This window comes from Solanum lycopersicum, chromosome 10, assembly GCF_036512215.1.
Source record: "Solanum lycopersicum chromosome 10, SLM_r2.1".
In the NCBI taxonomy this organism is placed as follows: domain Eukaryota; kingdom Viridiplantae; phylum Streptophyta; class Magnoliopsida; order Solanales; family Solanaceae; genus Solanum; species Solanum lycopersicum.
In genome coordinates, this window is record NC_090809.1 from 14,017,403 (window position 1) to 14,032,533 (window position 15,131).

Below are 15,131 nucleotides of genomic sequence, written 5' to 3' on the forward strand. Positions count from 1 at the left end.
GTAGACACTCGACGGTCTGTCGTGACCATGACGGTCCGTCGTGTGATCCTTCGACACAGTCAGTTAATATCAAAAGTAATTCTACTGCTCAAAACGACTAAACAGGTCGTTACAAAAGAATTTTGTTAGTACCTAAATTTGTATACTACTATTTTTGCCACTTCATAACATTTTGTATATTTTATTCAAAACCCATATAGTTTTTGCCTCTGTATAAGTTATTCAATATTTCCCTATTTATTTTAGGAGAATAAAGTTACGGAAATCTAAAATTGTACTGGGAATTGCAAAGGTTTTTTGATAACCAAATTCTTTCTTTAATGCATTTGGTTGTTTAGCATTTCCCTTAACGCAAATATTGATTGGACGACAAGTAGTAAATGATTATCAATATATACATATGTTTATAGAAATTACATTTGTGATTGGACTGTCCATGTGTGTTTCCATATATTATTTACTTGATGCGACATTGTTGTTGACAAAATACATTTATGTGAAAAATTTAAAAGTAGTACCCTCTGTTCTGATTATGCGACACATTAGAAGTAATTTGCTTATAATTACAAAAAACTTATATCATTTATTTATAATCAGCAGTAACTTAATTTTAGAGTCTCTTTTTTTATACGTTAAAAAATGATTTATAGTCTAAGATTTTTTGTAGACAACAGATTTTAAAAGTCTTTCCTAAATTTGAGGCCAAAACGACTTTAAAAAACAGAGCAGCTGTTAGCAAGCTATTATGGAAAGTCTGCAGGGGAAAACATCGCTGGTTAGTCAAAGGGGTACATAGCTACTATATCAAGGCATGAATATAGTGGTAAAAAGGATATGAAGGTGTATAAAACGTCTTAAAATTCCTAGCAGAGTCAGAAAGAGCAAGTCATTATATACATGACATGTTCTCTTCGAGTTTGGTTTTGGGTATATATTCGTTTTTCATTTTATCATGTAGTTTCTCTCGTCTTTCTTTTCTTGACCCATTTTTGCATGTATCTCTCTACTCTCTCCCTTTTCATATATACCTTGTCAATATATCTCTCCCGTTGATGGCCACAACCATGTTTCACATGGATGGTAATTGTCATTAGCAACTTTTGTCAAGTCTTCATCCATACTCTTCGAAAAATATCACGTTGAAGTATGTACGTTGCCTACATATCCTTTTCGCTGCTCAACTGCGTGAGGATTCATCTAAACCATCTGTCATGCACTGTGATATGCCCAAACGTTTACCTAAAGTTCCAAAACTAGACAATAACATAGTTGCTTCTGGTGGTCACAAACAATCAAAACATATGAACTTATCCTTCTAGCCTGCATTGATTTGAAGTTTAGCGATAGCGTACGCTATTACAGATGACAATTTTTCAGCATTACATACTTAAGAAACAAAAAGACTGCATGAACACTCAATTAAATTATTGGTTGCACTTATACTATATATACACAAAAAAAACTATTTAATACAAGTTCAATTGGAAACAAATGCAATAAGTTCTACAATACAAAAACAAATTTCTTCAGTATCAAATGACACTTCGATTATTTGTAACAATCGAATTGAATATGTCAATAAATATTTCATATTTAATATAAATAGTTATAAATGATAGTGAGGAAGATCAGATGTTTAGTACGAAGGCAAATGTAAAACTTAAATTTTATAGGTTCTTATCATAAATTTAAGTTATTTTTTATAAATAAATTTATATTTGGTATTAAAATGTTGAGTTCGAATAAATCTAATAACAGAATAGTGGATCCGCCCGTGAAAGGATCTAACTTAAGGCCGAATATCTCCAAACATCCGTATGTATTAATAAATTCCAAATAAAGTCATACAACAATAGATTTTATATATAAAAATAGTAACGTCTAGAGAGCATGGGATACTATCACTCTATTCAATGTAACATTTCACAACATCTTAACTCTTAAGTCTATTTCTTAATGAACAAGTATTGGTAGTTCAATATGAACATACAAATCACCAACAAATACGACACCATGATATTGGCTTTTATTTCATGGTGTCAAAATCACTCAAGGGTCCATTTGTAAACATACAGACTTACTTTACGCGGGATCAAATCATCTGTTTTTCAATATATCATATAAAATATTAAAATTTAAAAATTTAAAAAGTACGACAAAAGAATTAAAATAAAAAAACATGTACTAGATATAAATTTATTTTTAATATTTATGATATAAATATAAGATCTTTAAGTAAACTTTATTGAATTGGTCTAAATTAATAATTGATCTGTAGCACCACTTCAATATTTAATGAAAAAGTAACCTTCAGTACTATTTATTTAATATCTAAATTCTAAAAATTATATTTTATTATTTACCATATTTTCTCTTCGTAACACAACTTATTTGAATGTTTTCTTTTAAATTGGCAGAAATTTAGTCTAACAAAAAATAATATTTTTTTTAATGGAAACTAAGTTCCATATGAAAACGAAAATGATTTACTGTGGTGCCAAAACAATACTAAGATAAATTTAAAAGTCTACTCGAAATGACAGGATTGAGAAAGCTACACACCAAGGATAGTCATGAGATGTGGTGTTTTAGATGCGTATGAATGGTTCATCTTTTGTTCTTTATTTTTTCGATCAAGCGAAATTGGATGCAACAGTTAGTTCTGTTGTACAAAGTTGATCAGCCAACTTTAAGCACTATTGTGTAAAGTTGTTCAACTAATCTTAACAACTAAATATATATTTTGAGAAAATAATGTATGGAGAGATTAGAGGAGTGTTATTCCGGAGGTATTACACACTAATTTGATTAGGCTGGTTCAGTAACTTAACGAATTACAAAATACTGAATTTATGTCAACATCATTCCAATTGAAGGAATTAAAGAAACTTCGAATTCTCCATTCTATGAATTCTAGGTTTACCGTTTCTGTTGCCTGCCTAAAAGACTTATTGATATCTCTTAGGCACTCTGTCAATAGACTGATAGATACGACATGAGTTTTTGTCACAAGAGCTTGTATAGTTGGGGCGCAGAACCTAATGAACAACCAATTTTTAATTAGATTTCAGTACACAGAAGTTCTGTTTCTTTTATACGACACTATCATTATGTTATTTATTTTAGCTGCTATATACTTCAATCAACAAAATTCAATCTTATTAGTCTTCTAAAGTTGTTTCACATGTATCCTATTATTGTTTTTAATTCTTATATCTTGTCGAGATTTTATCAAGCTGTATAGAAGCTGAGTTCTTTCTATGGTGGTAAGAGTAGAAAGGATATGTACAAGGATGTTGGAGCAGCCGAGCAGTAGGTTATGTCAAATTCTACCAATAGAAGGGTCCTAACTTTACATAAATGTCAACTGGAATCCTAACCAAACCTTTCAGTAGAAACAAAAGACTAATTTGTTGTTGAGTGATGTTCTTAGGCGAGGTTACAACGTTATCCTTACTCTGTTTAGGGGTCATTTTCACTTTCTGTCACGACCCAAATCGGATCGCGACTGGCACCCACACTTACCCTCCTATGTGAGCGAACCAACCAATCTAAACCTTAACATTTCAATGTAAAAACAACAGAAAGTAATGCGGAAGACTTAAACTCATTAATAAAAACCAATTCAATAACTATCAATATTCAACATCTATTATTCCCAAAACCTGGAAGTCATCACCACAAGAACAGCTACAATCAACTGACTAAACTAAGAGTATTCTAAAAGCTAAAAATACATAAGAAGCTAGTCCGTGCCGGAGGTTCAAGGCATCAAGACATGAAGGAGGAGATCCAGTCCAAGCTAGAAGCGTTAGCTCACCCTGAAGATCCGGTGTGACGAAGACTGGCTTGAATTACTGTTGAGTCGAAGATGACGGCACGTTTGCTGCATTCCACAATTAAACAAGAAGAAAACAATAAAAGTAGGGGTCAGTACAAAGCACGGGTACTGAGTAGATATCATCGGCCAACTCAAAATAGAAAACAGTATATATCAAGTAATATCATAAAATCAACTATGATACTCAACATGTAGCAACAACAAGCACTATATCATTATTAATTACCGTCAAGTTCACACGTGAGGACTCAAGCCCCAATACCATACTCATTTGGGAATCATGTTCGTTAGATTGAGTATATTACATCTTTCAAGATTCATTATCTTTATTTCTCTTGTGTCGGTACGTGACACTCCGCTCCCTCATATTCATTATTCCTCTTGTGTCGGTACGCGACACTCCGATCCCTCATATTCATTACTCCTCTTGTGTTGGTACGTGACACTCCGATCCCCTAAATCTACGTGTCGGTTCGTGACACCCGATCCCCTAAATCTACGTGTCGGTTCGTGACACCCGATCCCCTAAATCTACGTGTCGGTTCGTGACACCCGATCCCCTAATTCTACGTGTCGGTTCGTGACACCCGATCCCCTAATTCTACGTGTCGGTTCGTGACACCCGATCCCCTACATGTGTCGGTACGTGACACTCCGATCCACTAATATCATTCTGTAAATCATCAAGCCTTCTCTATACCAAGGCATCCTCAATCCCATTACTTTAATTCATCAAGCCTTCTTCTATACCAAGGCATCATCATTAATAATGTATATTAAAGTTTCTTTTCAAGATTTGAGATTCAATATTTTCATCATGCTTATCTTATCACAACCACATAATCATATTCATGCAAACATACAATTAAGCATATAGTGGGGTTTACAATACTACCAATACATATCATTCTCTATTAAGAGTTTACTATCAAAGCATGAAAACCATAACCTACCTCCACCGAAGAATTGCGATCAACAAGCTATCTTCTCCAAAATCCTTGCTATCCTCTTCGTTTCTCTCTCTCTCTCTACTCGTTCTCTTTCTTTTTCTGTCTCCCTTCGTTCTTTCTATTTTTCTTATTCAAATCCTCTTTCTTTTACCCTAATTAGTACATAATTAAGAATAAAAGATGGCAATAATACCCCACTAATTAACTTAGGGTTACCTCTTTTAACCCCCAAGAATTTGAGTTATTAATATAAACCCACGAAATCTATAATTAAGGAAAGAATAGTCCAAAAACGTCCCTTAAAACTTCACCAGAAATCCGACTCTGCCTGGGATTTGCGCAACCTGTGACGGGCCGTCGTGCCTGCGACGGTCCGTCCTGCAGGTCATCGCAGAGTTCAGAGACCCAAATTTCCACCAAGGGTCTGTGACGGTCCGTCACACCTGCGACGGTCCGTCCTGCCATTCCGTCACAAAGTTCAGAGAGTTGATTTTCAGTACCCAATTTCAGATTTTCTAAGTGTTTTGAAACGAGACCCTGCGACGGTCCGTCGTGCCCATGACGGTCCGTCGTGGAGTCCGTCGCCTCAGCCTGTTTTTCCAGAAATAAAATCTGTTGCTCAAAACGACTAAACAGGTCGTTACATTAGATACCAATTTACCCATCGTTCGTCCCCGAACGATCACAAGAAAGAAAATAAGGGTGAAAAGGAGTACCTGAATCTGTAAACAGATGTGGGTATTTTTCTCGCATATCCGCCTGCTTCTCCCATGTGGCTTCTTCAACCGGTCGATTCTTCCATTGCACCTTGATGGATGCAATCTCTCTTGACCTCAACTTGCGAACTTCTCTATCTAAAATAGCAACAGGCTCCTCCTCATAAGACAAGTTCTCATCGAGCAAAACTGAATCCCAACGGATAATGTAGTTTCCATCCCCGTGGTATCTTTTCAACATCGACACATGGAATACCGGATGTACTCCGGACAGCCCTGGGGGCAAGGCTAACTCATAAGCCACCTCCCCTACTCGCTTGAGTACTTCAAATGGTCCAATGTACCTTGGACTTAGTTTACCCCTTTTTCCAAACCGCATCACCCCTTTCATGGGCGAAACTTTCAACAAGACTTGTTCACCTTCCATGAACTCTAAGTCTCTAACCTTTCGATCTGCATATTCTTTTTGTCTACTTTGCGCCGCTAGAAGCTTTTCTTGAATAGACTTCACTTTTTCCATCGAATCCCTCAAAAGGTCAGTACCCCAAGGCCTAACCTCAAATGCATCAAACCAACCAATAGGAGACCTACATCTCCTACCATACAATGCTTCGAATGGAGCCATATCAATACTTGAGTGATAGCTATTATTGTATGAAAACTCCGCTAAGGGTAGGAAGCTATCCCAATGACCACCAAACTCTATCACACACGCACGAAGCATATCCTCCAACACTTGAATCGTCCTTTCAGACTGACCATCGGTCTGAGGATGGAACGCAGTACTAAGGTCCAACCTAGTACCCAATTCCGCATGCAATGTTTTCCAAAACTTAGAAGTAAACTGCGTACCTCTATCTGATATGATGGATAGTGGAACCCCATGCAATCGCACCACTTCCGAGATGTAAAGTTTGGCTAACTTTTCTGCATTGTAAGTCACCTTGACCGGAATGAAATGAGCAGATTTAGTTAACCTATCAACAATCACCCAAATGGAGTCATACTTACCCATTGTCTTCGGAAGACCAACCACAAAATCCATTGCTATTCTTTCCCACTTCCATTCCGGAATGGGCATTCTCTGAAGTGTTCCTCCGGGCCTTTGGTGTTCATACTTTACTTGTTTACAGTTTGGACATTTGGCAATAAAATCCACAATGTCACGCTTCATTCTACTCCACCAAAAGTGTTGTTTTAGGTCACGATACATCTTGGTTGCACCCGGATGTATAGAATACCTTGAACTATGAGCCTCTGTCAGAATAGTGTTGATCAAATCATCGACGCGAGGTACACATACCCTTCCCTTGATTCTCAAAACACCTTCCTCATCGATTTGTGCTTCCTTAGCCTCTCCTCGCAATACCTTATCTTGGATTCTTCTTAGTTTCTCATCATCAAACTGTTTTCCCTTAATTTTGTCAAGAAAAGAAGATCTTGACTCCACAGAAGCCAACAATCCTCCCTTCTCATTTACTTCTATTCTCATCAAGTCATTAGCTAGAGTCTGAACCTCTCTAGCCAAAGGGCGTCTAGAAGCTTGCAAGTGAGCTAGACTTCCCATGCTTCCCGCCTTTCTACTTAAAGCATCCGCCACAATATTCGCCTTCCCCGGATGATACAAGATAGTGATATCGTAGTCCTTTAGTAACTCCATCCATCTCCTCTGTCATGAGTTCAAATCTTTCTATGTAAAGACATACTGAAGGCTACGATGATCCGTGTAGACCTCACACTTAACCCCATATAAATAGTGTCTCCATTGCTTTAATGCAAACACTACCGCAACCAATTCCAAATCGTAGGTTGGATAGTTACGTTCATGCACTTTTAATTGCCTCGAAGAATAAGCAATCACACTCTTCTCTTGCATTAGTACTGCACCCAAACCCGAATAGGATGCATCACAATAAACAATGAAGTTCTTACCCTCTACTGGCAAGGTAAGGATAGGTGCGGTAGTCAACAAAGTTTTGAGCTTCTGAAAGCTTTTCTCACATTCGTCCGACCATACAAATGGAACATTCTGCTTAGTCAAGTTCGTCAATTGGGAAGCAATAAAAGAGAATCCCTTGACAAATCGGCGGTAGTAGCTGGCTAACCCAACAAAGCTCCTTATTTCCGACACATTAGTAGGTATTACCCAACTCTTCACTGTCTCAATCTTAGAAGGATCCACCATCACTCCATCCTTAGAAACCACGTGCCCCAACAAGGACACTGCATCTAGCCAAAACTCACACTTAGAGAACTTGGCATAAAGCTTTTTCTCCCTCAACATTTCCAATACCATTCTCAAATGCTCTTCATGTTCCTTCTTGCTCTTTGAGTATACTAGTATATCGTCAATAAATACGATCACGAAGAGGTCCAAATATGGCTTAAAAATCTCGTTCATCAAGCTCATGAACGCAGCAGGGGCATTCGTTAGACCAAAAGACATCACTACAAATTCGTAATGCCCATACCTCGTTCGAAAAGCAGTCTTTGGCACATCCGCTGCCCGTATTTTCAGTTGATGATAACCGGATCTCAAATCAATCTTAGAGAAGACACAAGCACCTTGTAACTGATGAACAAGTCATCAATGCGGGGAAGAGGATACTTGTTCTTTATGGTTACCTTGTTCAGTTGTCTGTAGTCTATACACATTCGAAAACTCCCATCCTTCTTCTTTACAAACAAAACCGGAGCACCCCAAGGGGATGCACTTGGTCTAATGAAACCTTTGTTCAATAACTCTTGAAGTTGTGCCTTTAACTCTCTTAACTCCGCGGGAGCCATTCTATAAGGGGGTATAGAAATAGGGCGTGTGCCCGGTTCAAGATCAATACAGAAGTCAATATCCCTATCCGGTGGCATACCAGGAAGATCTGCAGGGAACACATCCAGAAACTCACGAACTACTGAAACCGACTCAATTGAAGGTACTTGGGTAGTGTCATCCTTGAGGTGTGCCAAGAAAGCTAAACACCCTTTACTAATCATTTTCTTAGCACGAAGAAAGGAGACGATGCGGACCGGATTGGAAGTGTAGTCACCCTCCCACACTAACGGGTCTGTCCCAGGCTTGGCTAACGTCACCGTTTTAGCATTACAATCCAAGATTGCAAATTGCGGAGAAAGCCAAGTCATACCCAGAATCACATCAAAATCGTCCATTTCTAAGATAACCAAATCTACATAAGTGTTGCTCCCCACAAAGTTCACCAAACAAGACCTATACACCTTTTCAACTACCACAGACTCACCCACCGGAGTAGAAACACGAATAGGCATATCAAGTAATTCACAATGTAAATTTAGACCATTAGCAAATGAGGAAGATACATAAGAAAATGTGGATCCAGGATCAAACAATACAGAGGCCATGCAATCACAAACCAGAAGATTACCTGTGATGACAGCATCAGATGCCTCCGCCTCAGACCGCCCAGGGAAAGCGTAACAATGGGCCCTATCGTTCGTCTGTCCGTCGCCCCTACCATGTTGTGATGTATTGGCCCCAGTTTGCCCATTACCTCGACCACCACGTCCTCCAGAATGACGGCCTCTACCATGACCACCTCTACCTCTAGCCATTGGGGGTCTATAACTCTGTTTTGGACAATTTCTCCTAATATGCCCAGTATCCCCACACCCATAACACTCTCTGGAGTCAAGCATAGGTCTCTCGGAGAAGTGTTGACCGGTCTGAGGTGGACCCCCAACTACAGTCTGTAGTGAAGACTGAATGGGTCGAACTGAGTAACCTCCGGAACCTTGTCCTCTAGAGTAAGAACCATTAAACTCACCTCCCTTTCAAAGCCTTTTTGATGTCGATGTTGTGGTGAAGTCGTCTGGCTTCACTCCTTCCACTTCTATCACAAAGTCTACCACTTCTTGGAAGGATTTGGCCGTTGCCGCTACCTGTAAGGCTGAAATCCGCAATTCTGACCTCAACCCCTTCACAAACCGGCGAATCCGCTCTTGAGGACTGAAACAGAGTTGAGTGGCATATCTAGATAGTGCTCGGAACTTAGCCTCATAAGCATTGAGCGACATCCTACCTTGCTCTAGGCTCAAGAACTCATCCCTTTTCCTATCCCTCAAAGTTCGGGGGATATACTTCTCCATAAACAAGCTAGAGAATGAGGCCCAAGTCATAGGTGGTGCCTCTGTTGGTTGACACTCAATATGTGACCGCCACCACATTTTGGCGTTCCCTTGAAACTGATAACTCACGAACTCAACACCAAACCGTTCGACTATACCCATCTTGTGTAGTAGCTCATGACAATCAACCAGAAAATCGTAAGCATCCTCAGATTCCGCACCCTTGAAGACTGGAGGTTTCAATTTCAAGAACTTACTGAAAAGTTCATGCTGATCATTTGTCATTATAGGCCCAGTAGTCAGACGTGGAAATGTGCCTATTTCTAATGAAACATCCATGCGGGGAGCCATAGTAGCCGCATGTTGTACCTCCGAAGCCTGAGGTGCTGGTGCAGAGAACACTGGGGGTGTCTGGCCCTGATAAGATAACCCGCTAAGATAAGCCAAAACCTGGTTGATCATCTCTGGGGTAGGTTGGGGTGGCAATCCCTCATTCTGCACTTGTTCAGTTTCCCCATCCTCCCCTTCTCTCATTACTTCCTCAGTCGGTGGAGGAGTCACTGCCCTAGTATCAGATGGGCTAGGTGCTCGTCCTCTTCCCCTAGAGGACGTCCTCCCACGACCTCTACCACGGCCTCTTGCCGTTGTTCTTCCTCGAGCCACAGCCCTAGTGGCTGGCTCGGTTGTTTCTTGTCTGGCCGGTGTTGGTGTTGGCGTAGTCGTTGCTCTAGTTCTAACCATCTGCGAAAGAGAGTGAAGATGGTCAGATACCAATTTGTATCGCCTAGATACCAATTGGACTCAAGTAGTAGCACGAAAGAAAGAATGAAAGAGTGAAAATTTCCTAAAGTCTTATAGCCTCTCAAGGAAAAGTAAAGGCGTCCCCCTACCATTCCTTAAGACTCTACTAGACCTGTTCTTGTGTGATGAGACCAACGAACCTAATGCTCTGATACCAAGTTTGTCACGACCCAAATCGGATCGCGACTGGCACCCACACTTACCCTCCTATGTGAGCGAACAAACCAATCTAAACCTTAACATTTCAATGTAATAACAACAGAAAGTACTGCGGAAGACTTAAACTCATTAATAAAAACCAATTCAATAACTATCAATATTCAACATTTATTATTCCCAAAACCTGGAAGTCATCACCACAAGAACAACTACAATCAACTGACTAAACTAAGAGTATTCTAAAAGCTAAAAATACATAAGAAGCTAGTCCGTGCCGGAGGTTCAAGGCATCAAGACATGAAGGAGGAGATCCAGTCCAAGCTAGAAGCGTTAGCTCACCCTGAAGATCCGGTGTGACGAAGACTGGCTTGAATTACTGTTGAGTCGAAGATGACGGCACGTTTGCTGCATTCCACAATTAAACAAGAAGAAAACAATAAAAGTAGGGGTCAGTACAAAGCATGGGTACTGAGTAGATATCATCGGCCAACTCAAAATAGAAAACAGTATATATCAAGTAATATCATAAAATCAACTATGATACTCAACATGTAGCAACAACAAGCACTATATCATTAATAATTACCATCAAGTTCACACGTGAGGACTCAAGCCCCAATACCATACTCATTTGGGAATCATGTTCGTTAGATTGAGCATATTACATCTTTCAAGATTCATTATCTTTATTTCTCTTGTGTCGGTACGTGACACTCCGATCCCTCATATTCATTATTCCTCTTGTGTTGGTACGTGACACTCCGATCTCCTAATCTACGTGTCGGTTCGTGACACCCGATCCCCTAAATCTACGTGTCAGTTCGTGACACCTGATCCCCTAAATCTACGTGTCGATTCGTGACACCCGATCCCCTAATTCTACGTGTCGGTTCGTGACACCCGATCCCCTAATTCTACGTGTCGGTTCGTGACACCCGATCCCCTACATGTGTCGGTACGTGACACTCCGATCCACTAATATCATTCTGTAAATCATCAAGCCTTCTCTATACCAAGGCATCCTCAATCCCATTACTTTAATTCATCAAGCCTTCTTCTATACTAAGGCATCATCATTAATAATGTATATTAAAGTTTCTTTTCAAGATTTGGGATTCAATATTTTCATCATGCTTATCTTATCACAACCACATAATCATATTCATGCAAACATACAATTAAGCATATAGTGGGGTTTACAATACTACCAATACATATCATTCTCTATTAAGAGTTTACTATGAAAGCATGAAAACCATAACCAACCTCCACCGAAGAATTGCGATCAACAAGCTATCTTCTCCAAAATCCTTGCTATCCTCTTCGTTTCTCTCTCTCTCTCTACTCGTTCTCTTTCTTTTTCTGTTTCCCTTTCGTTCTTTCTATTTTTCTTATTCAAACCCTCTTTCTTTTACCCTAATTAGTACATAATTAAGAATAAAAGATGGCAATAATACCCCACTAATTAACTTAGGGTTACCTCTTTTAACCCCCAAGAATTTGAGTTATTAATATAAACCCACGAAATCTATAATTAAGGAAAGAATAGTCCAAAAGCGTCCCTTAAAACTTCACCAGAAATCCGACTCTGCCTGGGATTTGCGCAACCTGTGACGGGCCGTCGTGCCTGCGACGGTTCGTCCTGCAAGTCGTCGCAGAGTTCAGAGACCTAAATTTCCACCAAGGGTCTGTGACGGTCCGTCACACCTGCGACGGTCCGTCCTGCCATTCCGTCACAAAGTTCAGAGAGTTGATTTTCAGTACCCAATTTCAAATTTTCTAAGTGTTTTGAAACGAGACCCTGCGATGGTCCGTCGTGCCCATGACGGTCCGTCGTGGAGTCCGTCGCCTCAGCCTGTTTTTCCAGAAATAAAATCTGTTGCTCAAAACGACTAAACAGGTCGTTACACTTTCTCAAATTTTCTTTCTGAATCTTTCTCAAGGAATCAAAACACTGATGAGACACCTCAAATTTTTGGGCTCTCAATATGCGTATAACCGCCTAATTTCAACTCCTACTAGATTCAAACTTCATTAGCTCATATAAAATTTTGAAGTAACAGAAACTAAAACACAATCAAGGAAAAAATAGACAAAGATGAGAAATTAAGTAATGTAAGTCAAAAATTGAAGCGAGACCTGACAAATTACCTGAAATTATTGAAGCAGTACTAAGAGAGGATGGAAAGCCTAAGGTTGTGGAGGAAAGAACTTTTATCATCTTTTTCATCAATGGATAGATGAGAGCAATGTGATGGAGCTGGGCAGCGACATGAATGCCACACGTACCACATGGAATAAAACTGAAGCACATGTATGATTTTGAATTACAAAAATAACCTTCATAAATTAAAAAAATGACTTTAAACAAACATGTTGAGGCATAGTTATACCCACTCTTCTACTATGATAGAATAATCGATATTTAAATATGTATCACTAACAAGTATACTTGAACCGTTAGAAGTTTAAATGAAAATCTATTCATTGAGCATTTTTCAAAGGAAATCTCACCTAGATACCGTAGTACTAAAACATAAAGAGATACTTAGTAGATAGTCCAATCCATATTCCAGTTGTTAATATCATGAATTTTATGAACAACCAAGCAACAATGACAAATATGAAGAGAAGGGTGAAATAACATGTCTTGAGACGTAGAAGTGAAATGCAGAAATCAGCGAAAAAAATCAAATTTTGTTGCACATAAATGAAAAGGAGTTGTACCCCGTGAAGGTGAGGTTCCAATTTCAAAGACTCGTGTTGATTTCGGCACATTGCTCTACATAATCAAATCAAGTAATCATAAAATTATTTGTACAAAAGCAGAATGTGAATATTATATAAATATGCTAGAAAAAAAAACTTGTCAAAGCTTTGTAATTTTCTATGTTTTCTTGGAATTGTCTATTTTTCAGCTGAAGATGGAATTGAAAGTACACTATAAAATTTAATGGGAAGAATTAACCTTGAAAATTCAGAAAATGATTGCATAGAGTACCATCGATATTACAGTGTTCGTACTTTCAATTGTCAGGAGGTATATATATATATATATATATATATATATATATATATATATATAAGAATAATGCACAAGTACAACATCAACCTATGCCAAAAATCTCAGACACACACTTATACTATACTAAGGTCCTATTAATTACTCCCCCTGAACTTATTTTATTAATAATTTTCTACCCCTTTTCAGCTTATGTGACTCTATTTTGTGGGCCCAATGCTGATCAACTTTTTCTTTCAAACTAGTGCCACGTAAGCCTAAGAGGGGTAGAAAATTACTTATAAAATAAGTTCAGAGGGGCAATAGGACTTTAGTATAGCATAAGTGTGTCAAGGATTTTGGACATAGGTTGAGGGGGTACTTGTGCATTTTCTCTCTCTCTAATAATAATAATAATAATAATAATAATAATAATAATAATAATAATAATAATAATAATAATAATAATAATAATAATAATAATAATAATAATAATAATAATAATAATAATAATAATAATAATAATAATAATAATAATAATAATAATAATAATAATAATAATAATAATAATAATAATAATAATAATAATAATAATAATAATAATAATAATAATAATAATAATAATAATAATAATAATAATAATAATAATAATAATAATAATAATAATAATAATAATAATAATAATAATAATAATAATAATAATAATAATAATAATAATAATAATAATAATAATAATAATAATAATAATAATAATAATAATAATAATAATAATAATAATAATAATAATAATAATAATAATAATAATAATAATAATAATAATAATAATAATAATAATAATAATAATAATAATAATAATAATAATAATAATAATAATAATAATAATAATAATAATAATAATAATAATAATAATAATAATAATAATAATAATAATAATAATAATAATAATAATAATAATAATAATAATAATAATAATAATAATAATAATAATAATAATAATAATAATAATAATAATAATAATAATAATAATAATAATAATAATAATAATAATAATAATAATAATAATAATAATAATAATAATAATAATAATAATAATAATAATAATAATAATAATAATAATAATAATAATAATAATAATAATAATAATAATAATAATAATAATAATAATAATAATAATAATAATAATAATAATAATAATAATAATAATAATAATAATAATAATAATAATAATAATAATAATAATAATAATAATAATAATAATAATAATAATAATAATAATAATAATAATAATAATAATAATAATAATAATAATAATAATAATAATAATAATAATAATAATAATAATAATAATAATAATAATAATAATAATAATAATAATAATAATAATAATAATAATAATAATAATAATAATAATAATAATAATAATAATAATAATAATAATAATAATAATAATAATAATAATAATAATAATAATAATAATAATAATAATAATAATAATAATAATAATAATAATAATAATAATAATAATAATAATAATAATAATAATAATAATAATAATAATAATAATA